The sequence below is a fragment of the Myotis nattereri genome, assembly GCF_964212035.1.
Source record: "Myotis nattereri genome assembly, chromosome: 9".
Lineage (NCBI taxonomy): Eukaryota > Metazoa > Chordata > Mammalia > Chiroptera > Vespertilionidae > Myotis > Myotis nattereri.
The window spans coordinates 54700328-54726246 of record NC_138084.1 but is presented as its reverse complement, the minus strand read 5'-3'; positions in this window follow the sequence as shown (position 1 = coordinate 54726246).

Sequence of the window (25919 nt, the reverse complement as noted above, 5' to 3'; positions counted from 1 at the left end):
GGGAAGACAGGAGAGGAGAAACTGGAGGCTAAGAGACAAACTCAGAGTTTGCATGTTCAAGCAAGAGATTGTGAGAACCCTGAACTAAATGATGGTCATTGAGATGGAGATGAGCCAATGTATATGAGATAATTTGGATGGAGTAACCATAGGTTTTGGTAATTAATATAAAAACCAGTTGGAGCCCTAGCCGGTTTGGCTCAGTGGATAGAGCATTGACCTGTGGGCTAAAAGGCACATGCCCAGGTTTCGGGCTCGATCCCCAGTGGGGAATGTGCAGGAGGCAGCCAATCAATGGTTCTCTCTCATCATTGATGTTTCTATATCTCTCTCCCTCTTCCTTCTTCTCTGAAATTAATAAAAATATATATTTAAAAAAAACAGTTGGGGGGGGGGGGCGTAGTCAGGAGCCCTTCATTTGCAAACAACAAAAAGTCAACCTAAACTTACCTAATTCAATAGATGAATTAACCTATACATTTAACTGAAAAATCCTGAAAAGAGATGTAGCCTCAGAAACTGTTGGATCCCAGGGCTCAAGTGATGCCATCAGGACTTGAGCTTCTCTGCCACTCAGTTTTTCTTCTGTGTTGATTTCACTCTAGGGCAACTGCTAGAATGTGCTATCTTATATTTTCTGAGGCTTAAATCCAGTGGAAGAGAGCTTATCTAAATCCAGCTCATCTCCGCATCAGTTCCAGCACACATCCCGGATCTGCTCCCCGTTGCACGTTCCTGAAGCAGTCCCTCTGGCTGCAAGGTTTATTGTTGATGAGCTTAGACCTGTATGTAGTCTTTTATTTTCTAATATTACTTTAACAACTGGTCCATGAAGACAGCCAGACTATGGCTGAGAAACATTGCCCAGTGACCAAAATCAGATCTTATTCTGATGAATTCTTGCTAAGCAAAAGACACTGACTCAATAGTGATAGCCCCTTCTCATTCTACTTCATCAACTGCAATTATTATTATTATTTTTAAGGCAAGTTTCTTGAAGATCTGGAACATAGCTGAACTCATAAAGTGAATAAAACCAAGACCATTTCTAGGGCACTATTCAAATTGGGCAGTACAAAATGCTACATAAGTGCCAGAAAGACTTCAATTTTGGGGAAGGGGTGAGAGTTGTCTGAGAGGGCTGGACAAAGAAAAGGGGTAGCTATTGGCCTAAGCCTTGAAGCAAGTATGTGCTTTGCTTCAGAACCATGTAGTCAGGGCACTGAGTGCCAGCCAGATGTTGACAAGTCATTTAAATTCCATTTGAAAAAGGGTAATGACTAAAAATAACATGGGGCCATCTGTCTGACCTGTGCAGTCTTCTTTTTACACAGCACATATGATGCCCAAACAGAGTTTTTACATTAAAACTTGGCGGTGGTCAAGTACACAAGGAACGCTCACCCAGAATCCAGTGGACAGGCATTCCTCTGGTAAAGAAAGGAATCGTTTTGTGAAGTGAATCCATCAGTCTGTAAGTGAGTCTCTTGCCCCCTGATTGGATGGATGGGTGCACATCCATTCTCACACATTAGATTTGCTTTAAAGCCAGGCACACACACACCTGAACTGCGTTAAGGAAAAATGCTGAATCCCTTTATGAGACATTTACATTTGGGGTCTGTTTTTATGAAGGAGAAAATGTCAATTTGGAGAGTGTTAAAGGCACACATGCAGCCTGAATCAAGTCCTTACCAAAACCTCACACTGGCGTGCGCACATTGTCAAACATATGGCCGAGCTGCTATTCCAGCCTTCCAGAATGATCATCATCAACCTGCTGATGCAAATTGCTGTAACATGTAATTTGGACGGAGATCAAAAGTTTGAAAATTAGAAAAGACAATCTGGGTGGAGCACTTGATTTTTGATTCTGCAAAGCGGGCCGGTGCACCGGTCTAGCCAGAGCTGGTCCTGCTGCCAGCAATCAGCAGGTCTTGCTAGACCGGGCCTGCCGCAGTGTGTCAGCTGGATCTGCAGAGCCCAGGGAGCCCCTTGGCCCTCAGTAGGCTCTTAAAAGTCACCCTGAAACAAGCACAGTATTAACAACGACACTGAGAGAAGACTCAGGTTAGGAGGGACCACTTTTCCTTAATTATGTAGCTGTCTGAGGACTGAGGAGACGGGAGGCAGCGGCAAGGAAAAGATGATTTTTAGAGACCTTTGGTTTCTTCTTTTATTTGCCCCCACCAAGAGATAAAAAGGAAGGATCAGAGAAGGGAGATTGCATTTGGTGGTCTGTACCTAGCAAAGCACCTGACACATAGTCCACACTCAATAACAAGCTGTTGAATAAATGAGTGAATGCATGAGTGATGTGGGTGAATGAACAGTAGGATGTGAAAGGCTCCCTCTGTGAGACTTTTCTGGGAGTGGGTGGGCTATGCTTGAACTTTTCATAGGACCACAGGATGGGGACTGTCATTTTGGTTACAGATTGGCTGGGAGACAGACTTACGCAGAAAACTTACTCATCTCACTCAGCTTAAATCTTTACAGGGCCCAGGCAGCTCCTTTCCAAACATATTTTGAAATGCTTCAGGCTCCTTACCCACAGAAAACAAGTTCTGGGAAAAGAATTCAGAAGCCAAACCCAGTCAACAAAAAAATGTCTAATCCTCTGTTGAATATACAACACAAAAAATTTAAAAGTTGGAGAAATTAGTAGTGATTTAACAATAAAAACTAGAGAAACTGTTTGAGGTCCAATGCCAAAATGACTTTCCTCTCTTCACCCCCAACTACATCTGTACTCGTTAAAGGCTAGGCTCTGGAGGACATTAAACGCAGAAGGGAAAACTTAGATGCAGCTGGGGTACCCTGGCTGATTTCAGACCTCTGTGCTTCTATAGATGCATGATCCACAAATAATCAGGCCCAGACAGTGTCGCTCAGTAGTTGAGCATCGACCTATGAACCAGGAGGTCACAGCCAAGGCACATGCCTGGGGTTGCTGGCTCAATCTCCAGTAGGGGGTGTGCAGGAGGCAGCTGATCAATGATTCTCATCATTGATGTTTCTATCTCTCTCTCCTTCTCCCTTCCTTTCTGAAATCAATAAAAATATATATTTTTAAAAACAGGTAATCAGAATAATGCTTCTCTTTTCTTCCCACCACCCACTATTTTTATTTTAGTGGAGGATCAGGTTCACAACTTCTAGTTTTGTCATTGGGTGTGAACATCAAGAAACAAAAAATTTTGAAGAAAGGAAAAATAGGTGGGGAAAAACAGAGGTATTTCAAGAATCAAAATGAGTCTGACTCATAGTGGAAGACCTTGTTGTAGAATGGGAAAGAACATTCCAAAGCAAGTCTTGATTGGGGGGTCGGGGGGGGGGGTTTGGGGGGCGGGGAATGAATTGCTGAAAGCCTTGTAGGAGGGACATGATTAAGGTCCACAAGGTCCCTCTGATTTCACTCTGAAAGCTTGTTTGCTTTAATGGTTTAAAAGCCGGAAGGCCTGCGCCTGCATCCATGGACTTTTCTCCCACTGATTCTTCAGGGCCCCGCTTCAGGTATTGGGAGTTTATGAACTCTGCTTCTCTTCTATCCAGAAGGCCAGTTGGTGGCTCAGTTGACCTTCTCCATTCCCCACCCCCAGACCAATGCCACCCACGGTGTCCCTGGAGGATCTGGTGACCAAGGAACTATATCCTTCCCACTTCTCATGTCCTGGTTATTCTCAAAGATGCACACACATGTTGTTTCCATTTTAAGAGTTTTACTGCTAATCACTCCTGCAGTTGTTTCTTGGTGCTCAGAGACTTGCACTAGAGAGATCAGGATTGTTTGTTTAAAACTCCCCAAACCGTCCTAATAATATTTTGTTTCTTGATCCAGGACCGGAGATTTTATATATATATTCAATATTTGAAAACTCAGCAAGCTGTGTCCTTAAATCTACTGTTCTAGTTGTATATGATAGTCCAGTAAAATGCTTTAAAAAACCACTTGAACCAAATGAATCTCAGAGGTTTGAGGACTGAGAATATGCATTCTTACCAAACTCTTTGGTGAGTCAAGTTTCAAGGCCTTTGCACTACGTGGACATAAACAAAAGATGAAGAAATTACAAATATTCAAAACTATGATACTAGTGCTCTTTGTGGTGTTTGCTGGCCTATTGCATCTATTCATTCATGAACACCTATCCCATGAGTGCTTGTTTTAGACCCAGGGTGACAATCATTCAGTGATGGCCCAGGTTCCCGCCCTCCTGCTGCCCAGGGACCCCTGAGCTGACCTAGACACCTTCCCTGGAGGAAGTCACTGTCTCCTGGAGGAGCTAATGAGCTACAAACAGTCACCATGCAAGTTGCTGCTTAGTGCTGAGAGGGGGAGCACACAGGCTGTCTGGGAGCTCTGGGAGAGCCACCCTGACTCCTCTAGTTGGTATCTGCACCCACAGACTTCTGGCTTCTGCTTCTAATCGTAGAAGGGTGCTCTCTGACTTTCTCCCCTTCCATGGCGCCTTATGCTTCCTTTCCCTGTCCTCAGGGATGGCTCCATCTCCCAGCACTTGGGACTGCAGGACAGGCAGAGAGGAACAACAGATATCAGGGGAGGCCTAGTGTTATGCTTCAGAGCACAGGCTCTAGAACAGCTTAGCCACTAACTAGCTGTGGGCATGGTTATTATAGTACCTACCTAGTAGTATCATCTACTTCTAGGTATGGTTACTGTGGACAGTAATCGGATTCATGTAGTACTTGGAACAGTTAGTGCTGTAGAAATGTTAGCTATTATGGTTGTTATTGTTGTTGTTATTTAGTTTACCATCAAATGTTCCTTGATCTCCAGTAGAAAAATTACACTCTTGAGGAGTTCCAGACAGGGTGACACCCATCTCAGTGGGATCAGGCTGCCTACTGGAATGATTTCCTTGGGGCAATCCCTCCCAGCCTGGATTGCAAATGAGCCAAATAGAAAAATGCCTGATTCAAACAAAACAAAAGCATGATGATTCAACATGAGGAGGATGAAGAAAATATTGGTCACAGCCATGTGAGGGCCCTCCCCGGCAGGCTGTATCACCAAGTGGGGGTACAGACAGCTTTCTCCCACCCCTGACCATGCAGCTGTGAATGTTACTCAGGGAAATATTTATAACAACAGGACCTGGGAATCATGCAGTGCTTCTACTCCAAAACATTCAGCAGATTCGAATAAGGACTGCTTTCTTCTTTCACTCTTCACCCGAAGGAAGTACCTAGAAGCATCTTCCGTTACTACCCATATTTCATTGATGGGGAAACTGAAGCCCATCCAGGGTTGTTAGGCCATTGGCTCCAGGTCATAAAGGTAGTGAAGAGGGAAGCCAGGCTTTGCATCCTTGGCTCCTCACTCCAAGGAAGTTGTGCATCATGAAAGACCCAGACAAGCAAGCCCTAGCAATGGAAAGGCTGAGCACAGGGGCAGGGCTAGGGACCCAGAGGCAATATGATTCAGCAATTAAGAGTATGAACTTTGGAATTAGACAAGCCTGGGTTTTAATCCTGGTTCTGTCAGTATTATGGACTAAATGTTTTGTGTCTCCTTCCCCATTCCCCCCCCAGCCCCCCACACCTACCCCCCAGCAGCCCAAATTCATATGTTGAAGCCCTAACCACCAGTGTATTTGGGGATGGGACCTCTAAGGAAGTAACTAAGGTGAAATGAGGTCATAAGGGTGAGACCCCAATCTAATAGGATTAGTGTCCTTAGAAGAAGAGACATCAGAGAGCTTACACTCTGTCTCCATGCACATGCATGTAGGAAAGGCCATGTGAGGACATAACAAGAGGACAGCTATCTTCAAGCCAGGAAGAGAGGCCTCTCTGAAATTGAATCAGTTGGAAACTTGACATTGAACTTCTGGCCTTCAGAACTGTGAGAAAACAAATTTCTGTTGTCTAAGCCCCCCAGTCTATGATATTTTGTTATGGCAGCTGAGCTAAGACAGTTGTTTGTAGCTGTGTGACTGAGTTAACACTTTTCTGAACCTCTGTCCTCATCTGTCAAATGAAGAGAATAATAATCATACCTCATAAGATTGCTGTGGTTATTAAATGAGAAAATGCACTTGAAGAACATAGCCAAGGGATCAGCACATAAATGTTTAAAAACTCATTCATTCACCCACCCTCTTTATTTAACAACTGTTGTTTTGAGGACCTGCTTTCTGCCACACATTGTGCTGGGTGCTGGAAATCCAGGGATGGCCAAGAGAAGTAGGTCCTGCCTTCACGGAGCTTGCACTCTAGTTTGGGAGGCAGATGATAAATTAGGAAACAAATTGTGACTTGAAATAAATGTCATGAAGGAAATAATCAGGTAACTAGGTAAAAAGTAATCAAGGAGGCTACTTAAGATATGGTTGTCAGGGAAGGTGTCTCTGAATAAAACTTTTGAATAGAGATAGAAAGAATGAGAATGTGCCAATCATCTGAGGAGCCGGTGGACAAGCATTCCAGGAAGAGAAAACAAGTGCAAATTCCAAGAAGCGGACTGAGCAGAGAGCTCCAAAGAAGGGAAGGAGAATTGTCTGTGCTCTGTGAAAAAATACTGGGACACGGGAGTGGTAGGCAGGAGCCAGAGTTTACAATATCTTGTGTGTGTTTTCTACGAGCAATGGACAACTATCCATTGATTCATTTTGGGGAATGAATACAGAGTTTAGGGGGATCACTCTGGCTGTTGTGTGAATGGATTATGGGGGAAATGAACAGAAACAGTGATCTCGTTAGGTGACTATTACACCAATTCAAGGGAGGGACGCTAGTAACTTAGACTAGTGATGGAGAGGAGAGCTCAGACACCTGATTATGAAGGAAGAAGAATTGACAAGGGTGAGCAATAGATTTGAAATGAGGATGAGGGGAGGGAGGAATCAAAGATGACTCCTAGGTTTCAGCTTGGAGCCATTAACTGACTCCTGATGGGAAGGTGGGGAAGACTGGGGAGAAGAGGATTAAGAGTCTCAGGGACCACCAGAGGTGTGCAGACCTCACTCTGAGAACTGCTGATGTAGGGAATAACAACAGTGTAGTCCTTAAGAAGGCCAGAGGGAGTGAGGTGAAAAACAGAAGAGGGGGAGCATGGGTAGAAACGTGACAGTTTTTCTGTTTCAATTGGAGAGGAGGCAAGAAGACTGGAATAGCCCTGGCTGGTTTGGCTCAGTGGATAGAGCGTCGGCCTGCTGACTGGGTTCAATTCCAGTCAAGGACACTTGCCTGGGTTGTGGGCTCGATCCCCAGTAGGGGGCATGCAGGAGGCAGCCAATCAATTATTTTCTCTCATCATGGATGTTTCTATCTCTCTCTCTCTCCCTCTCCCTTTCTCTCTGAAACCAATAAAAATATATTTTTTTTAAAAAAAAAGAAGACTGGTATACACTTTGTTGGGAGTAATTTCAGGCAGTACATCTCTGATAGTATATACTTTCTCAGTGAAGTATAAGTCAAGATCTTTGATCAAGAAAGAAAAGTGGCCCTGACCGGTTTGGCTCAGTGGATAGAGCGTCGGCCTGGGGACTGAAGGGTCCCAGGTTCGATTCCAGTCAGGGGCATGTGCCTTGGTTGTGGGCATATCCCCGGTGGGGGGTGTGCAGGAGGCAGCTGGTCGATGTTTCTCTCTCATCGATGTTTCTAACTCTCTATCCCTCTCCCTTCCTCTCTGCAAGGAAATCAATAAAATATATAAAAAAAAAAAAGAAAAGAAAAGAAAAGTGGTCCCTGGCTGGTGTTGCTTAGCAGTTGAGCATCTGCCTATGAACCAGGAGGTCATGGTTCAATTCTGGGTCAGGGAGCATGCTTGGGTTGCAGCTTGATCCCCAGAAGGGGATGTGCAGAGGCAGTCCATCGATATTTCTCTCTCATTCATGTTTCTCTCTCTCTCTCTCTCTCTCTCTCTCTCTCTCTCTCTCTCTCCCACTCCCTTCCTCTCTTTAAAAATCAATTAAAAATTTTTTTTAAAACGATGTAAAAGTGGTAAGATATGGGAAGTTTTCAGAGAAAGAAAAAAGTGTGAGCTAATTGGCTTGAAGAGTGGGAAATGAATTTGCTGGAGAAGCACAGTAAGTTTCTCAGGCAGTTCTCATTTGGGGTTTGTGGGCATGAATTTAAAGAGAAACCAACTGGCTTAGTTTTCATGCTTTTATCCCAGGAATACGCAGCTGCTGTGAGCTGACACAGAAAAGGCAGGTAACTTAGTTCAATGACGCTGGAGTTGTTCTAGGTTCGTGTGATGAGGAGATAGAAGGCGGGAGGGGAAAATAGAGACAGGGAGGTGAGTAAGGAAGTTGAGGGTGATTGCAAGGGAGTGGTTGTTTAAACTGAGTAAGAAGAATGTGAGGTCAGGGAGGGGGTGAAGGATAGTAGTAGAGTGAGGGGGGCCAGTAGATTGGAAGTTTTGATAAGATGGTTGTCAAGGAGTGGGATGTTTGAAATCAGGGCAGAGCTGCCACCAATGGCAAAGTCTAGGGTGTGTCCATGGGAGTGGATGCTTGTGGATGAGGAAGGTGAGAAAAGCAGGAGTCCAGGGACTTGGGTAATCCATTCATGTGCATGTTGAAGACATCCAGAAGATGACAGCGGTGGGGTAGGAGAATATGGCCTAGTGCCCACAACCAAAGCCTTCAGTGACAGAAGGACGAGTGACTGGTGATCGGAGGGGCAGATATTTGACAACTATAAGGTATTTGAGTAACCTGAACGCAGGAGCTGCAGTGTTTGAGAGAGGAAGAGGGAGAAATTGTTTAAAGTGCAGTAGAGGCCTGGCCAGCGTGGCTCAGTGGTTGAGCATCAACCTATGAACCAGAAGGTAACAGTTTGAATCCTGGTCAGGGCACTTGATCCCCAGTGTGGGGTCTGCAGAAGACAGCCCATCAATGATTCTCTCTCATCGTTGATGTTTCTATCTCTCTTTCCTTCTCCCTTCCTCTCTGAAATCAAAAAAACTATATTAAAATAAAAAGAAAGTATTACATTTTAAACAAAAAGTGCAATAGGTGTTAAAAGGATACTCACCCACCCCTAGCCCTGAGATGTATGTGGTGTGAGAGAGAATGGGGCCTTGAGATGCCGTGGTGAAGTGGATCTCCAGGGAATTCCAGGTTTCATCAAAGCCAGGGGAAGAGGGAACGGCAGAGCAACGAGGACATAGGGGGGTTGGTTGATCACACAGGGCTCTAGGATAGGGCTAGGGAGGAAGTGAAGGGTGAGGGGTCTGGTTAGATAATGGAAATATGCAGCACTAGCCGTGAACTTCTGGGAGCTCCTGAGATGACCCAATGACTCCTCTCCCTGCGGACTTCCCTGGGACAGCAAGTAGAGGGCTGTGAAGTGTCCCTCTTTCACGCCTGCCTGCTGTTATCACCACCCAGCTCATCTCCCTGCCTCTGGGCATAACTACATATAGATTGATTGTCCTACTTTTTTAAAGTTCTCCAAGAGAAAGTAATTTTATAATTTCTCTCTATAATGCATTCCATGGTTTAACAATCAGGAACACTTCCTGATACATAGTAAGTGCCCTGTAAATATTGTCTGAATGAATTACATGAATTCATAGCATCAAGATTATAAAAATCTTTACTCCATGCTGTAGTAAATGATAGCATGTCCATCATACTATGTTGGGGAAAAAACCCGATTCCCACAATTATTTTTTTTTCATTTTATAATTTCCTGTATCACAGATAAGATGTTCTATATATCATCATTTACTAAAATGTTGTTTCTGCTGTTACTTAGTTGTGTCACATCTGTATGCTGGGTCTCCTCAGGCAGGTTTAAATCCCTTCAACAGTAGATAGTGGTTTCCAAATTCTTTTCTTTATATTGTCAATCACAGTGGAGGCACAGAGTCAGTATTCAATAAGTGCTTTTTAAAAAATAAATAAAGTGCTTCTTAAAATAATAAATACTATTTTGAAAATTTATGTACATTCCTAGGCAGCCACTGACATATCCCAAAACAGATTGCCTGGGTACAAACTGTGCCTGTGTCCTTTACTACCTGTGTGACCTTGGCCAAGATTCTCAATATTTCTTCACCTCAGTGTCCTTGTTTGTAAAGACAGTTATCACAAATTGGTTGTGATTAATAAATGTACATATGCAAAGTGCTCAGAACAATGCCTGGCACAGAGCAAACACTCAGAATATGTTGTTATGATGCACATAGTACATATTTATGGAATAATTTAATAAATGATAAATAACTCAAGCTGGATCATCAATAAATATCAATTGGCCTACTCAATAGATTCTGCTGTGACTGAACAGTTAGGCACGCACTCTACAAATACACTTTGATTATATATTTCACTTCTCAGGTAATTAAAGCGAGACCAGATCTGTGAAATGGAAAAAGCAATGCCCTACTTTATAAAAAGGAGAAAACCTAGTAACCTCGGTTGAGGCATCCTGAAATAGGGTCAGGGATTGCCGAAAAAAGAGGCAGTCCATAGCAGAAGGCTGGGAGCTTTGAGAAAATGTTTATTGTATGCACTTACAAAAACAGAAAATGCTGCAGTAAGTCAAACTCTATAGATGAAGAAACAATCAAAATAAAGAAAAACATCATGGCTCTGACTAAGATTTGCTTCTGCTCACGAGAAGCCCAGAGCCCAGGACTATAGGGAATTAGCAGGTAACGAAAGCACTGCTGTAACTTGTGATGGAAAGCAGGCTGGGAGCACTTAGTGAAGGGAACTTTGCAGAATCCTCAGAGCTAGATGTGAGTTCTCAAGGCCATTAGAAATGGGTACTTGCATTAATGTGTGTAGAGTAAGAAAAACAGGCAGTTCTAGAGGTTAGAATCAGGAAGTGGTTTACATTCAAGGAAGAATATAGATCCTGTTTCCTATAGTTAAACCAATGAAACTTCAAAAGGAAGCCTAGAGACTTTAAGTAAAAAAATACAGCAAAATTCAATAAGGGATTTTTTCTTTCTTCTTTTTAAATGAAGTGCATTAGCTAGATTATTGGGCTAATGGAAGGAGACATGAACCCCTGCGCCTACGTGGTTTATGGCCATTGGGACTCTGCACAGGGACTAGTAGATTTTAACACCCGACTGTGACATGGAAAGGAAGCTCTGGACACGGGCCTGCTCCCGGAACCCCAGCTACACCTTTGCCAGGGCTGGCTTCTCTCAATAAACTTTGCCTCTGTTAAAAAATAATAATAAAAAATAATAATAATAAAATAAATAAAGTGGATTTAACCAAAGACATTGCTTTTACAATATTAGGGACCTAAATAGGCAAAGGAAGACATTGTTATGTATTGAATGTGTCCATTTTTATGGTATTAGACATAGAATACTTAAGCTACCTTTAAAAACATTTCAATGTAAAGGTAATGTCCTTTGCTGAGTGGCGAGATTAAATATGATATGTATTTTCTTTTTTAACTGTTGGTTAAAACAGCTGGTTAGAAATAATAGCCAAGGTGTTATTTTACTTATGAAAAGTCATGTTGATTAAAAATGTGCCAAAAGGCCCTACACAAAGGGGCGTTTGGGCTGCTCTGCCTGTGTTGGAGAAGAAGAAGGTGGGGTTCCGTGGCCTCAGATGCTGGCGTCAGAATCTATTTCCTATCTGGGTATGTAATTGGGAAGACGTCGGTGTGACATAAATATGATTTGCAGCCGATCCAGTAGTGAGAGGTGTGGCACGTATAATCATGACAGAGAAACAACAGAAATCTGACTCAGAGATGCTAGAAATACTGCCTTGCACTAAGTAATTTTAGCAAAGAGAGAAATGCACAACATTGAATTCGTAAACATTGGTTGGAATTAGCTGTGGTGTGGTGGAAGGTGTTTTTGCAATCAGAAATCCTGAGCTCTAATTTTAATTGTGTCTCTCAGGGGCTGCGTGAACCTGGGCAGATCATTTAAACTCCCCGAGCCTTCAATTTCTCATCTTTAAAACGAGGATAATAAATCCTCGCTCAAAGTGTTGCTGTGAGCGTGATCTGCTTTCTGAAGGGCCATAAGGATGTCTATCGTGATGATGGCAAAGATGGTATTTATGTAAAACACTATAAGGCAGTGGAAAGAACAGATTTAGAATCAGGCAGACCCGAATTCATTGGAAGGCAAATCATAGCTTTTCTTCTAGCAGCCGTTGGGCTTTGAGCAAGTTTGTGTCACTGGGACAACTATAAAAACTGGTATATATCCATCTACCCCATAGGGTTCCGACAAGAATTAAATAAAATAGTTTATGTGCACAGGGCCCGACACAGGAAAAGCTCTCGATGTGTGTTAGTTTCCCTTTCCCCTCCCACAGATGTCAGAATGTGCAGGGCAAACTACATGAATATGGCACAGAGCCTTTCCTCTAGGATTCACCGTGTTGTTGGCAAGACAACAAGTGGGTAAGTAGCTCTAAAAAAAGAAAAAAGCAGACTTTGGAGGAAGCAAAGCACACAATATTTTTCTCTGGAAGCTTAAGGGTAATTGATTCTCATGGAAGGATCATGAAAGGCACAATGGAGGAGGTGGATTTGAAGGAGGCTTCAGGGAAGGAACTTTCCCTACTGGAGGAAGAAGAATGGAGGTAGTTCTCACATGTGGCCCATTTTGTTCTTTTTTTGTTTGTTTGTTTAATATATTTTTATTTATTTCAGAGAGAAAGGTAGAGGGAGAGAGAGATAGAAACACCAATGATGAGAGAAAATCATTGATTGGCTGCCTTCTGTATGCCCCCCACTGGAGATAGAGCCTGCAACCTGGGCGTTTGTCCAGCTGGGAATTGAACCATGACCTCCTGGTTCCTAGGTCAATGCTCAATCACTGAACCACACCGGCCGGGTACCCATTCTGTTCTTCAACTCACAATGGTGGGTCCTGCCCTGGCCAGGTAGCTCAGTCGGTTAGAGCAACATCCCAAGATACCAAGGTTGTGATGCAGGTTTGATCCCTGGTCAGGGCACATACAAGAATCAACCAATAAATGCATAAATAAGTGGAACAACAAATTGATCTCTCTCTCTCTCTCTTTCTCTCTCTCTCTCTCACTTTCAAATCAATCAATCAATTTTTTAAAAATTAAAAAACAAAACAATGGTGGGTCCTTCTCATATTTCAAATCTCCCTGATTTCTTCTCTTGCTGCACCACTCTGCCTCTAGCCAGAGAAAGTTCTCTGATTTTAAGTCACGTAAACAGATTTGGGCCACTCAGATCATCCAGGATAACCTCTCCATTTGAAGGTCCTTAACCTTAATTGGGTTATTTCTCTCTCAGGGTGTAGGGATTAGGGCATGGACAATTGAGGGTGGGGAGACCATTCTCTCTACCCCAACACTTTCTGTGGGCCAGACATTTGCCAAATGCTTTCTATGTGCTATCTCATTTAATCCTCTCAGTAACTATGCAACTCAATTCTGCCAATCACTCTGTGACAGAGGAAACTGAGGCCCAGAGATGTTACTCAGCTTGCCCGAGTCACTGTTAGGAAATATAAGCGCCAGAATTTGAATGTAGATCATCTAAGTCCAGATTTCATGTCCCTGCAGTGGACATAGGTCTTGAAGGAAAAGGCATCATATTGTAGAGCCTTGAGGAAATGCATGGACCCTCTTTTAGGTACAGCCATAGTCAATGTAATCATGTGAGGAGAAAATAGCTGCAGTATAAATACTTTGTGGAAGATTGAATGGTATTTGAAAAGCATGGGTTACAAATATTTATGAGTAACAGGAGGCAGATAAAAAATTTAATGGGACATTCAGTTGATTTCAAGAAATTGTATTCTTGGAAGGAATCCAATGCGGTGGCCTGTCAAGGCACAGTGTGGAACTTTGACCATGAACTAAATAGAAATACAAACAGTTATTAGCCTGGATTCTGGGAGGTCTCCAGAGAATGTGAGGGAGCTGAGGGTCAGTCTTGGTTCATTTAATATCTCCATTAGTGATCTCGGATCATCATCCCTTTCTAATGCGGTGCACTGAAAGTAGCAACATGGCTGGAAGAATAACCAGAGAGGACAGACAGAAGAAATGTTGACAGGAAACACTTCCCATTAAACTTGGGGGGTGGGGGGGAGGGAAGCAAAGAATTCAAAACATAGATAGTCACTAAGATAAGGAGGTCTGGACAGAGTCACCATGATTTAAGAGGCCTGCAATAGACAGAAAGGACACAAGGAAATCATATTGAAAATAAAATTTGGTAGCTGGCCTGAGCATGTAAACAGATTTGCAAGTTTCCAGATGTCACAAACTTCTGTGCTTGGGGTGCAGCTGGAGGGAGGCCCCTGGTCATGCACTTTGCTGGCTTTAGGTACCAGAAACCAGAGAGCTAGGGTGGTTTGGGGAGAAGCTGAGGCAGAGAAGCATAGGAGAGGGTTGAGAGAACAGGGTGAGGGATGAAATTGCATCCTGGAAAGCAGCTATGGCTCCTCCTAACTTGCCTTACCACCCTCCCCCCTGTGAAGTGGCCCCTGTGTATCTCCCAGAAGAATCTCTCAGGAACCTCCTCGTGACACCATTGCATGGGTCAGGTTGGTGGGTAATTGCTGGGTGATTCAACTTTCTCCTTCTCTAAACCAGGAGTTCTATAAGGTCAGACAAGGCGAACGCATGTTAGGAGACTGTCCACAGACGTGGCTCTTAATCTTTTCTTGGGTCCCAGATTCCTTTAAAATTTTAATAAAAGCTATGGCTATTTTTTTCCCAGAAAAATACACCATCGCAAATATTTGCATACAACTTCAGGGGATTCCTGAAGCTCCTGGGTCACTTTCGAACTTGCAGGGAAATCTCCTGATCTATTTACCCAGGCTAAGAACTTGAGGTGAAGAGGAAGCAGTCCCTAGGGCATTGGAAACTAAAGAGAAAATAAACAAATGGGACTACATCAAAATAAAAAGCTTCTGCACCGCAAAAGAAACCATCAACAAAACAACAAGAAAGCCCACTGCATGGGAGAACATATTTGCCAATGTTATCACCGATAAGGGTTTAATCTCCAACATTTATAGGGAACTCATACAACTTAACAAAAGGAAGATAAACAATCCAATCAAAAAATGGGCAAAGGACCTAAATAGACACCTTTCAAAAGAGGACATTCAGAAAGCCAAGAGACATATGAAAGCATGCTCAAAGTCACTAATCATCCGAGAGATGCAAATCAAAACAACAATGAGGTACCTGTCAGAATGGCTATCATCAACAAATCAACAAATGACAAGTGCTGGAGAGGATGTGGAGAAAAAGGAACCCTCATGCACTGCTGGTGGGAATGCAGACTGGTGCAGCCACTATGGAAGACAGTATGGAGTTTCCTCAAAAAACTAAAAATGGAACTCCCATTTGACCCCGTGATCCCACTTCTAGGAATATATCCCAAGAAAACAGAAACACCAGTCAGAAAGGATATATGCACCCCTATGTTCATAGCAGCACAATTCACCATAGCTAAGATCTGGAAACAGCCTAAGTGCTCATCAGTAGATGAATGGATTAGAAAACTGTGGTACATCTACATGATGGAATACTATGCTGCTCTAAAAAGGAAGGAACTCTTACCATTTGCAACATCATGGATGGAACTGGAGAGCATGATGCTAAGTGAAATAAGCCAGTCAATGAAGGAAAAAAACCACATGATCTCACTCATTTATGGATAATAAAGACCATTATAAACTTATAAACAAAAATAGATACAGAGGCAGAGCAGCCTTGAACAGACTGTCAAACTACAGTGGGAAGGCAGGGGAGGGTTGGGGGGGCAGGAGGGGGGGTGGTAAGAGATCAACCGAAGGACTTGTATGCATGGATATAAGTATAACCAATGGACATAAGACACTGGGGGGTAGGGGAGGCCAAGGGATTGTCAAGGGTGGGGGGGAAAAAGGAGACATATGTAAATACTCTTTGTAATACTTTAAGCAATAAAACAATTTTAAAAAAAAAGAAAAAGAAAGGTGGGATGGTGTTTTGAGTGGGAAGCATATTGAAAAAAAAAGTTGTTTGTTATCCATTTATGTATTTATCTGTGTGGGAACAATGGAGCTGTTTATAAGCTGAGGTGATGGGTCCTGGGCAGCTGAGGAAGAAGATTTGTAAACAAGGGTAAGGCTCTGGGAGCAGAATCTCTAGGATGGGGTGAGGGGAAACCTCACCAAGGCTGGGACATGGGCAGGCAGGAGAGGCTAAGGGCTGGGGAGAACCAAGGGGCTTTCAACTAAGGGGTGGCGGGGGGACGGCATGCAGGGGGAGGAGGGTGCGGCAAGGAAGTCAACAACCTTGGTTTTCTAGTCAAAGTGGGAGATGTGGGCAAAGGGGCTGGAGTGGGTTGGGGGCTTAAGAAAAGTGGAAACAGGTGGAAAGAGTTGGAAACTGTGCTCTGAGGAACGAAGCTTTCTAAGTGGCCCTGATGGCCCAGCTGAGATCAGATAACAGGGATTTGTGATCATGCTAATCACGGAAGATGCGTGACTTTTTCCAGTGACACTGAGCAGCTTGGGAACTGAGAGCAAAGCCAGAGGAGAGAAAACAGGGAGTGCCGGCTGCACCCAGGCTTCCCCATCGGACCTCAGTGACTCCAACTGAGCTTCCTAATTCAGTTAGTGGGTTAGGAACCCACTACCCTCTCCTGCCCTGAGCTGCACAGGTGCTGTTGAGCTGTTGGGAGCTCAGGATGGGTGCACACCGGGAGAGAAAGGGAGAGGGGACAGGGTAGTTTTCAAAACATAGATACAGTCCAGGCCGACCTTTTAAAGACAAGAAAGAATTAGCCAGGCGAAGTAAAGGGGAAGAGCATCCCTGGAAAGAATGTCATTCTGCTGCCTGCACCTGGGAACATCCAACACAACCAGGGACGAGCTTACAGAACCTGTGCCAAACTGTTTTTGCTGACTCTGAGGACCTATTGGAACACTGGATACACATTTTTTTAGGGTGAAATAAAAGGGAGGGCATGGCCTGGCCAGTGTGCTCAGTGGTTGAGGAGGTCATGGTTCAATTCCCAGTCAGGGTACATGCCCGGGTTGCAGGCTCGGTCCCAGTAGAAGGTGTGCAGGAGGCAGCCGATTAAAGATTCTCTCTCATCATTGATGTATCTCTCTCTCTCCCTTCCTCTCTGAAAGAAATAAATATAGTTTTTTAAAAAGGAAGGGCATGGAGAGAGGTGGGGCTGGATTGGTGAGCCAGGGCCTCACCCTGCAAGGCTGAGGAAAGGGGCGCTAGGGAGGAGCCTGAGAGAGCAGGATCAGAGCAATCAAAAGAGAAAAAGAAGAGTGAGCAGCCTTCCAAGTCAGCTAGTTGAGAGCTTGTTAGGAAGGAAGAAGTGATTGACAGTGATCGGGGGAAGGAGAGCGATTCTTGTCTAGTTGCCCCCATTTCCTTTGTGCGGTACGCAGCGTGGGCACCTGCTGAAAGGGAGGGGCGGGGAAAAGGGCTGTTAGAGAGAGGCCAGTCTAGCAAGGCCACGGGATGGGGCTGTTGGAGACCAGCGAGCACAGGACCCATGCAGGCTGCAGAAGGGCAGGAGGTCACGTGTGAAAAGTGCACCTCTCGGGGCCTGGCCAATACAGGCCCCCACAAGATGGTAGAGACGGCTCCTGTTCAAGGTGAGTCTGGAGGGAACGTATCAGGCCTAACTAACCTCAAAGGGACAACGTCCTGAGTGGGGCAGTGGTGGGTCGGAAGGCAGATGTCTAACGAGAAAATGATTTTCGTAGTAATTTGTACGCTGCTCTCCAGCATCTGGGTGTCGGTTCTACAAAATGAGGACAAATTACAAATTCAGGGGCCATGTTCCATATCATTCCAGGGGCAGAAACACCTCCAAACTTAGTCTTCACTGTCAGAGACAGACTGTTGCTGCACTGCGTGCAAATTAAGAAAGATTAAACTGGTAACATTGACACCGCAGTAGTCTGAGGGGCTATGGCTCATACAGAAAAGAATGGTTTTATTAGTGGGATTGGTTGGGTGGCTAGCTTAGCTTTCCCCTCACTTCCCTAAATATTCAGCGTTCTAACAGGCCCTCCGAGTCAGCAAAACAAAGTTTGGCATAGCTTTTGTTCGCAGGCCCCTGATTGTGTTGGATGTTCCCAGGTGCAGGCAGCATATGCAAGTCTCCCTTCCTTCCTTCCTTCCTTCCTTCCTTCCTTCCTTCCTTCCTTCCTCCTTCCTTCCTTCCTTCCTTCCTTCCTTCTTCCTTCCTTCCTTCCTCCTTCCTTCCTTCCTTCCTTCCTTCCTTCCTTCCTTCCTTCCTCCTTCCTTCCTTCCTTCCTTCTTCCTTCCTTCCTTCTTCCTTCCTTCCTTCCTTCCTTCCTTCCTTCCTTCCTTCCTTCCTTCCTTCCTTCATCTCTTCCTTCTTCCCTCCATCCCTCCCTCCCTCATTCCTTCCTTCTTTTTGTTCCCGCTATCCTGCTTGATTGTGGCACTGTGGTTAAGAGGTTAAGAGTACTAACTCTGCTGTCACACTAACTGGGTTTGATTCCAGCTACCCCTGACTAAAAGTGTCACCTCACTCTCCAAGCCTCAGTTTCTCATCTGTAAAATGTGGATAATATCATCGGTATCTAGTTCCAAGGGTCTTTATGAGGATTAAACGAGGTAATGCATGTATAACACTTAACACAATGCCTGGCAAATAGAAAGTGATCAATAAATGTTAGTCATTACTATCAGTAGCCTGACTTCCCATAACTCGTGCTTGGCTTTTTAATGCCCTCTTGCCTGCTAAGCTGTCATTGGTCCATGAGCCACAATCAGATGTGATCAGAAGATAAGGCAGCCACATTGTCTTTACAATATTACAAGTTGCCGCCCTAGCCGGTTTGGCTCAGTGGATAGAGCATCTGCCCGAAGACTGAAGGGTCCCGGGTTTGATTCAGGTCAAGGGCACATACCTCGGTTGCAGGCTAGATCCCTGGCCCTGGTTGGGCATATGCAGGAGGCAACCAATCAATATGTCTCTCTCACATCGATGTTTCTCTCTTTCTCTTCCCCTCTCTCCCACTCTTTCTAATAAAAAAAATATTACAAGTTGCCTAGCTCTGTGGGATGATATGTAGATGCCACTCACACAGACTTTCAGCCAAAAGCAGCTGGGTGGGTCTCTAGCAGCACCAGTGTCATAAGTAGGGAAAAGCAGGCCCCCTCCTGGAAGAGAGGTGAGGGGAGCCATGTGATGCCAGCTGACCCCAGTGGAAAACTCCCGAGCCCCAAGTCAGAATCAGACTACACAATTATTCTCTCCACACTGTTGGGAACCAGCCTCTTCTAGGTGAGGTCTGAGTAAGAACATGCCTCCTGATGTGGACTGGTCTCAGGGTCAGACAGAAGTCATTCATTCATTCATTCATTCATTCATTCAATCATTCCCTTTTCAGCTATTTTTGACCATCTACTACGTGGCAGGAACATCGATGTGAGAGAGACACATTGATTGGTTGCCTCCTGCACATGCTTTTATGCTAAGGATGCAGAGATCAATCTAATACCTTTTGAGGCCAAGGACATTATAATAATTCTAAAGGCTGCTGCTATTTTGAATACGATCTATGAATAATGCCTATATTCCAGGCAATACACTAAGGACTCAGCCTATTCCATTTCAGTGTCCCTTGCCTCTAAACCTTTGCACATGCTATTCCCTCTCCTCTTTTATTTTTGACTAAATAGTTCTTCAAACTTAGCTGAGCTGCCATTTTTTTCTAAGAAATCTTCTTTGACTATCCCTACCCTAAATCCTAGTTACATGTCCTCTTTAAGTGTTTCCCAAGCATCCTGCATGCCCCAGTGGCACTTACCACACTATTCAAATGAATTATCTTTTTTTAAAAAACAAATCTATATCTGCCTTTAGCTGGGAGATCCAGGAGGACAATGATCACATTTGTCTAGTTCACCACTGTATTCTACCAGGCTACCTGGCACACAGAAATATATATAAATATTTAGAATGAACCCATGTTAATCTTCATAATTGAATAAGCATTATTAACTTCATTTTATAAATAAATAAAGTTTATTGTCCAATAATTTGCCCAAATTTACAGAGCATGATACAGGTAAAGATGGGGAATTGAACAAACCCATAGTGTTAAAATCTAGCTAGGTACTGCTGCTAAAGGTTCTTAGCCCGTGGTCTGCTATCTTTCAATATTGGAGTCATAGGAGGAGTAAAAAATGTATTAACCTCAAAATGAGACTTTTCCCCTAAAGAATTGGAAAAATTAAAAAATAATTATAAAGGGAATGCTTATTAAATATATGTATCAGTGTTATTCAATGCTATGTCATTATGCCACTTAAACTCATCTCACATACTCCCAGTTGTATGTCTCCCATGCTGGTCTAAGACAGTAAGTAGACTTTTCCCCGTGCTGGGTTCTTCTGGGGTAGAGAGTGAGCTGTGTCAAGATGGAGAATTAGCAGATGGGGCCCTGATGCACCCCTAAATTAGAGCAGCTTTGCTCTTATTCAGTTCTGTGAGATATTTTATTTTTTAAAGGATTACACTGCTAGAGAAGAAAAATATCAGCCCTAGCCAGTTTGGCTCAGTGGATAAAGCCTCAGCCTGAGGACCCAAGAGTCCAGGGTTCCATTCCAGTCAAGGGCACGCACCTAGATTGCAGGCTCTGCCCCATCCCAGGCACTGGTCAGGGCGTATGAGGAAGGCAACCAATCAATGTGTTTCTCTCACATCAATATTTCTCTCTGTCTTTCCCTCTCTCTTCCACGCTCTCTAAAAAACAATGGAAAAATATCCTTGGGTGAGGATTAACAATAACAAAAATCTTGAAAACCACTAGCCTACTGATTAATAGCATCCATTTATTTATTATACATGCACCATAGGTGGGGGTACTTTATATACTTTAATCTTCTCTCTGCAAGTTGTTATAAGTGGATGAGGCAGTTGACACTCTGAGAGATTAAGGAACCTGTCCAAAGTTATCAGGCCAGTAAGTGGCAGAATTGGCTTCCAACCTTGTCTGCTCCCTTTCCATTTTTATACCCTGCTTTGGAATTCTTTCAATTCAACAAACATTTATTGAGATTCTGCTACTGTTTAAGCATTGATTTGATTCCGGGGTTAGAAACTCAATCTATTGGAAGGTGAAAGCCTGTACACAAATGTTGACACGGAGTGTTTGGAAGCGCTATGCTCTGATGAGACATGAGTAAAGAGTGGTCAGTTCCCCAGGGTGGGGTCAGCGAATGGTCAGTTAGGCTTGTTCAAGGTGCTGAGGCTGCAGTGCACAAGCAAGAGCGCCGGGAGAGATGACAGTGGAGAGTAGGGGAGGCCAGATTTTAATGGGCTTAGTGTGTCATCCATGAAAAGATCCAGATCCGTTGTGTGGGAATTGCATCATTTAATTGATTTATACTCCTGTTGTTGCATTTTTCTTGTTTGCTCTCCCCTATTTAGTTGTTTTGGAAATTCCAGCCTTAGCTAAGAAATCTGTGGAGGAGATTTGTTGCCACTTTAGAAGGAAAATGGAAAGATCTCTGAGGAAAGATAGAAAGGTATTGGGAGGAGAAGCCCCTCTCCCACCCAGGAGCATGGACTTCAGACCGTGGGGAGTTGGTGAAGGATTGTGATGCTAATTCATTGTACTGTAGCTTTGAAGTCCACTAGGGCCTCCTTGACACACAAGCTAGACTCTCCTCGCAGCTCTGATCTCAGCCTAGGGAAGCCCTCTGGCTCCCCCAACACTGGTTTCCTGAGGAGTTATTCTCCCATGGCCCACTTGTCTTTAGATTTGTCTTCCTCCAGTGTTGCACCAAGGATGACCCCAGCCAGACGTGAAAGTCAACATCCCAAAGAATTCACTCACACAAAGGCACAATGAGCATTGTAGATTCTACCAAAGATTTCTTAAAGGATTTAGGGGAAGAATTTACAGCAGCATGCCAAAGTCCACTTTTAGACATTCCTGTTCTCTCCACATTTTTCTCTCATGCAGTATCCAGCCTAAGGCACCTCTCCTCATTTCCTGATTACCTGTTTAAACGTCAAAATTTTCCCTTTATTATCGAAAAGTGCATCCATTACTCAGGCCTAGGAACAGGCCTGGACTGAGGCCCAGAGATTAAGATAAACCTCAAGCCCCAAGCATTTCTAAAAGCTTTTCTCACCCCACCTCCCACAACTTTTAAGCCAAAATACAATGTTCTTCATAAGGGGAATCTTGGTACATAATTTTCCTTCTCTGGTTATAAAAAGATTAAGATAACAGTAGACTCTTTGACCTGGAAGGGTAGCGTTATACCAATGTTTATAGTGAGCCATCTCCCTTGAAGAATAAATCATCCTGGGGGGAAATATATGTCAGAACTAAGCTTAGGTAGGCAAGAGAGGGACCCTCTTTTGATCTTGTCAATGGAAAGATTTAAGATGTTTAAGGAAAAGATCCTACGTGGGGGGTGTCCATATGGCATCTCCCATGTGGCACTAGGATGGGAACTCTAAAGTGAGGGCCTAGACCAGTGATGGCGAACCTTTTGAGCTCAACGTGTCAGCATTTTGAAAAACCCTAACTTAACTCTGGTGCCGTGTCACATATAGAAATTTTTTGATATTTGCAACCATAGTAAAACAAAGACTTATATTTTTGATATTTATTTTACATATTTAAATGCCATTTAACAAAGAAAAATCAACCAAAAAAATGAGTTTGTGTGTCACCTCTGACACGCGTGTCATAGGTTTGCCATCACTGGCCTAGGCAAAGGCTCTGGAAAGTGATGTCAGGCCTTCAGATAGCTAGCTCATTGCCATTCATGGATTCACCTCTAATTTCAACCACAAGATCCAGCTAGACTCTCCTCAGAGGCTTCGAAATAATTGTTTCTAGAAAACATTGGAATCTTTTCTCGAGTAAAATTTTACTTGTAAGCCCCAACTATAAAACAGATGGCATTAAATTGCTCTGGTTGCATTGCAACTGGGGGTCAGGAGCCCATCTATCCTTTTTGCCATATCCCCTTCCCCATTCATGTGAAAAAATCCAAAGTTCCTCCTGGGACTGTAGAGACTGAAGAGTTCAGTTTGAAGGCTCCCACTTCAGATGGCCATCTTCAAACCCCTCACCCCATGAGTCTGGAGACCGTCTAAGGATAAGCTTTCTGACATACCCTGTGGTGGTATCCAAAGTATTTTATTGAAGAAGTATTTCATAGGTTCAAAGATACAGGAAGAAATAAGAAGGGCTCATTCTGAGGCAGTTTGGTCTCACGATGCAGCAAATAGTCTCGCGAGGATGGTCCCTTGCTTTATTTCTATATCCCATGAAAAACACTATAATAGTGCAGCCCTATTTCACTGTCCTGTTTCCCAACCAGAAAACTGGTGTGACAGGCCAAGCTGTCTTCAAGGCTGAAGGCCAGGGCTGCTACCTCTCACCATGGTCAGTCCCACACTAGCTGTAGCTGTCAGGACTCTGCCAACCCAGGCACACAACGGCAAGAGCAGCGTCAATGCACATGCGGTTCCAGCAGGAACTTTCTTTCCTTGGTGCATGGGTGTGTGTGTGGTGGTGGGTGGGTGAGGGAGTGAGGTTGTTGGTCACTGGAGCCTCAAGTTCAGACAATTCTAGTCTCACTCTGCCCACTAATAACAGCATCACTTATAACACTTGGATATCCTGGCTTTGATCACTATAAGATTTTGGGTTTATGTGGAGTTTTGTTTGTGAATCTATCTAAGGATAGTGACCGACATGTTTATTATAGGTTCAAATAATCTGTAAGATCACTTTCTTTTCTATATTGTATATAATTTACATTTTGAGCTGTCATTCCTATTTGATGGTAGAGAGTTAATCTCAGTCTATTTGAGCATGCTCACTTTTCCCTGGAGATACTTCTAAATGGGTAGAGTGTACTTGATCTGTGAGGTTACGTACCTGTGCTGGCATCTGCTCAGATGTCTAAGAGCTTTTTGGATCCTCAGCCATATATCCACACAAGTTGCCTTCGACTCATTCTTCTTCATACTTGAAAGCACCCTTGGGTCTGTGGCAGTCTTGACCTCTAAGGAATGATTCTACCATCCCAATGCCACACAGAGACACAGGAAACTTTGAATCGCTCTAAGCCCTGTCTGCCTACACATAACAGCAGTCATTTCTTCTCAAACATCTTTCCAGCTTCTCAGCACAAGTTTTATTTAGTCTTACAGCCTACAAGCATTCCATTAGGGTGTTTTTGAGCTTTAAAACAGAACACCCAACAGAAAGGGACTTAAAGCATAAGGTTACATACTATCTCCCATAACAATAAGAGGATTGACTATTTTCAGCAAAATAACAATGTCATCAAGGATCCAGGTTCCTTTTTACATCTCCCTGTACCATCCTCCGGCTTGTATCTCATCGTTGGAGATGGCTGTCACCATCTCAGACATCGCCTCCTCTCACAACTGTTTCAACGTCAGGGGAACACCTCCCATATCTTTATTTATTTTTTAAATTGGAGGTGTGAAAGACAAAACTGACTGTCAAGTAAGGAGATAATTTTATTCAACCTATTGCAATAGGAAGAATGTTCATTAATTAGAAAGTTCTCTAAGAAAATGAAGGGGGCCTGGGATTTTAATAAAGGCAGGTAAACAAGGGGGTCATTCATAGTCTTAAGAGTTGTGAAGAAGAATGGAGTTGGATCTTATTTATGCACTAGTGGCCTGGTGCATGGGTTCGTGCACATTGAAAGGAAATTATTATAATTAGAAAGATTCATGCAGTAATTACATTACTGCAAAAAATTACATGTCAGCCATAACCGGTTTGGCTCAGTGCATAGAGCGTAGGCCTGTGGACTGAGGGGGTCCCAGGTTCAATTCCAGTCAAGGACATATACCTTGGTTGCGGACACATCCCCAGTGGGGAGTGTGCAGGAGGCAGCTGATCGATGTTTCTCTCTCATCGATGTTTCTGACTCTCTATCTCTCTCCCTTCCTCTTTGTAAAAAATCAATAAAATATATTAAAAAAATTACATGTCAAAATAGTATATATAATATAGTATTATAAAATTAAAATACAAAAAAAAGCCTAATATGCAAATTGACTGGACAGCTGAACAACCAATTACTATGACACACACTGACCACCAGGGGGCAGACACTTAATGCAGGAGCTGCCCCCTGGTCAGTATGCTCCCACAGGGGGAGCACCACTCAGCCAGAAGCCTGGCTCATGGCTGGCGAGCGCAGCAGCAGCAGCGGGTGGCTGTGGTGGCGGGAGCCTCTCCCACCTTCCCTGCAGGCAGGCAGTAAGGAGCAAGGGGTTCCGGACTGTGAGAGCCATGGGATCAGGCCTAAACTGGCAGGCAGACATGCCTGAGGGGTCCCGGACTGCAAGAGGGCACAGGCCAGGCTGAGAGACCCCCCTTCCCACCCCCCCACCCCCAGTGCACGAATGGGCCTCTAGTATAAAAATAAGAAGCAAAAGCATATAAACTTAAATTATATTGAGTAACACTGTTTCAGTATTCTTTTTAGAAATGATTTACTATCTAATAAATGTCTATTAATTAACTCAATTTAGTATCAGTCCAAGGTTTTAAATTACATGAAGATCTTGGAAATTATCTTCAAGCTAACATGTTACAAAAAACATATTTACTGTTAAAATAGTTTGTCTGAATAATTATTCAATTTGGTTAAGCAATTTTTTGTAATATTATATATTTAGTAGAGGTAATACTAGCTTATTCCATCAGTAAATCTGGATAACTTTAGGAAGAAAATATTCAAGTAGAACAAAACTGTATGTTTGTATTATACTTAACTCTAATTCAGAGAAAACAGAGCTCTTTTTAGGAAATCGAAATTATTGAATTAGTCTTGTTTGCCAAAGATTTACCTACATCTTGAGAGCTTGAATTATAAAAAATTTCTGAGTTAGTTTCAATAAGAATACTTTATTTTATAAAATCACATTGAAAGTATTCC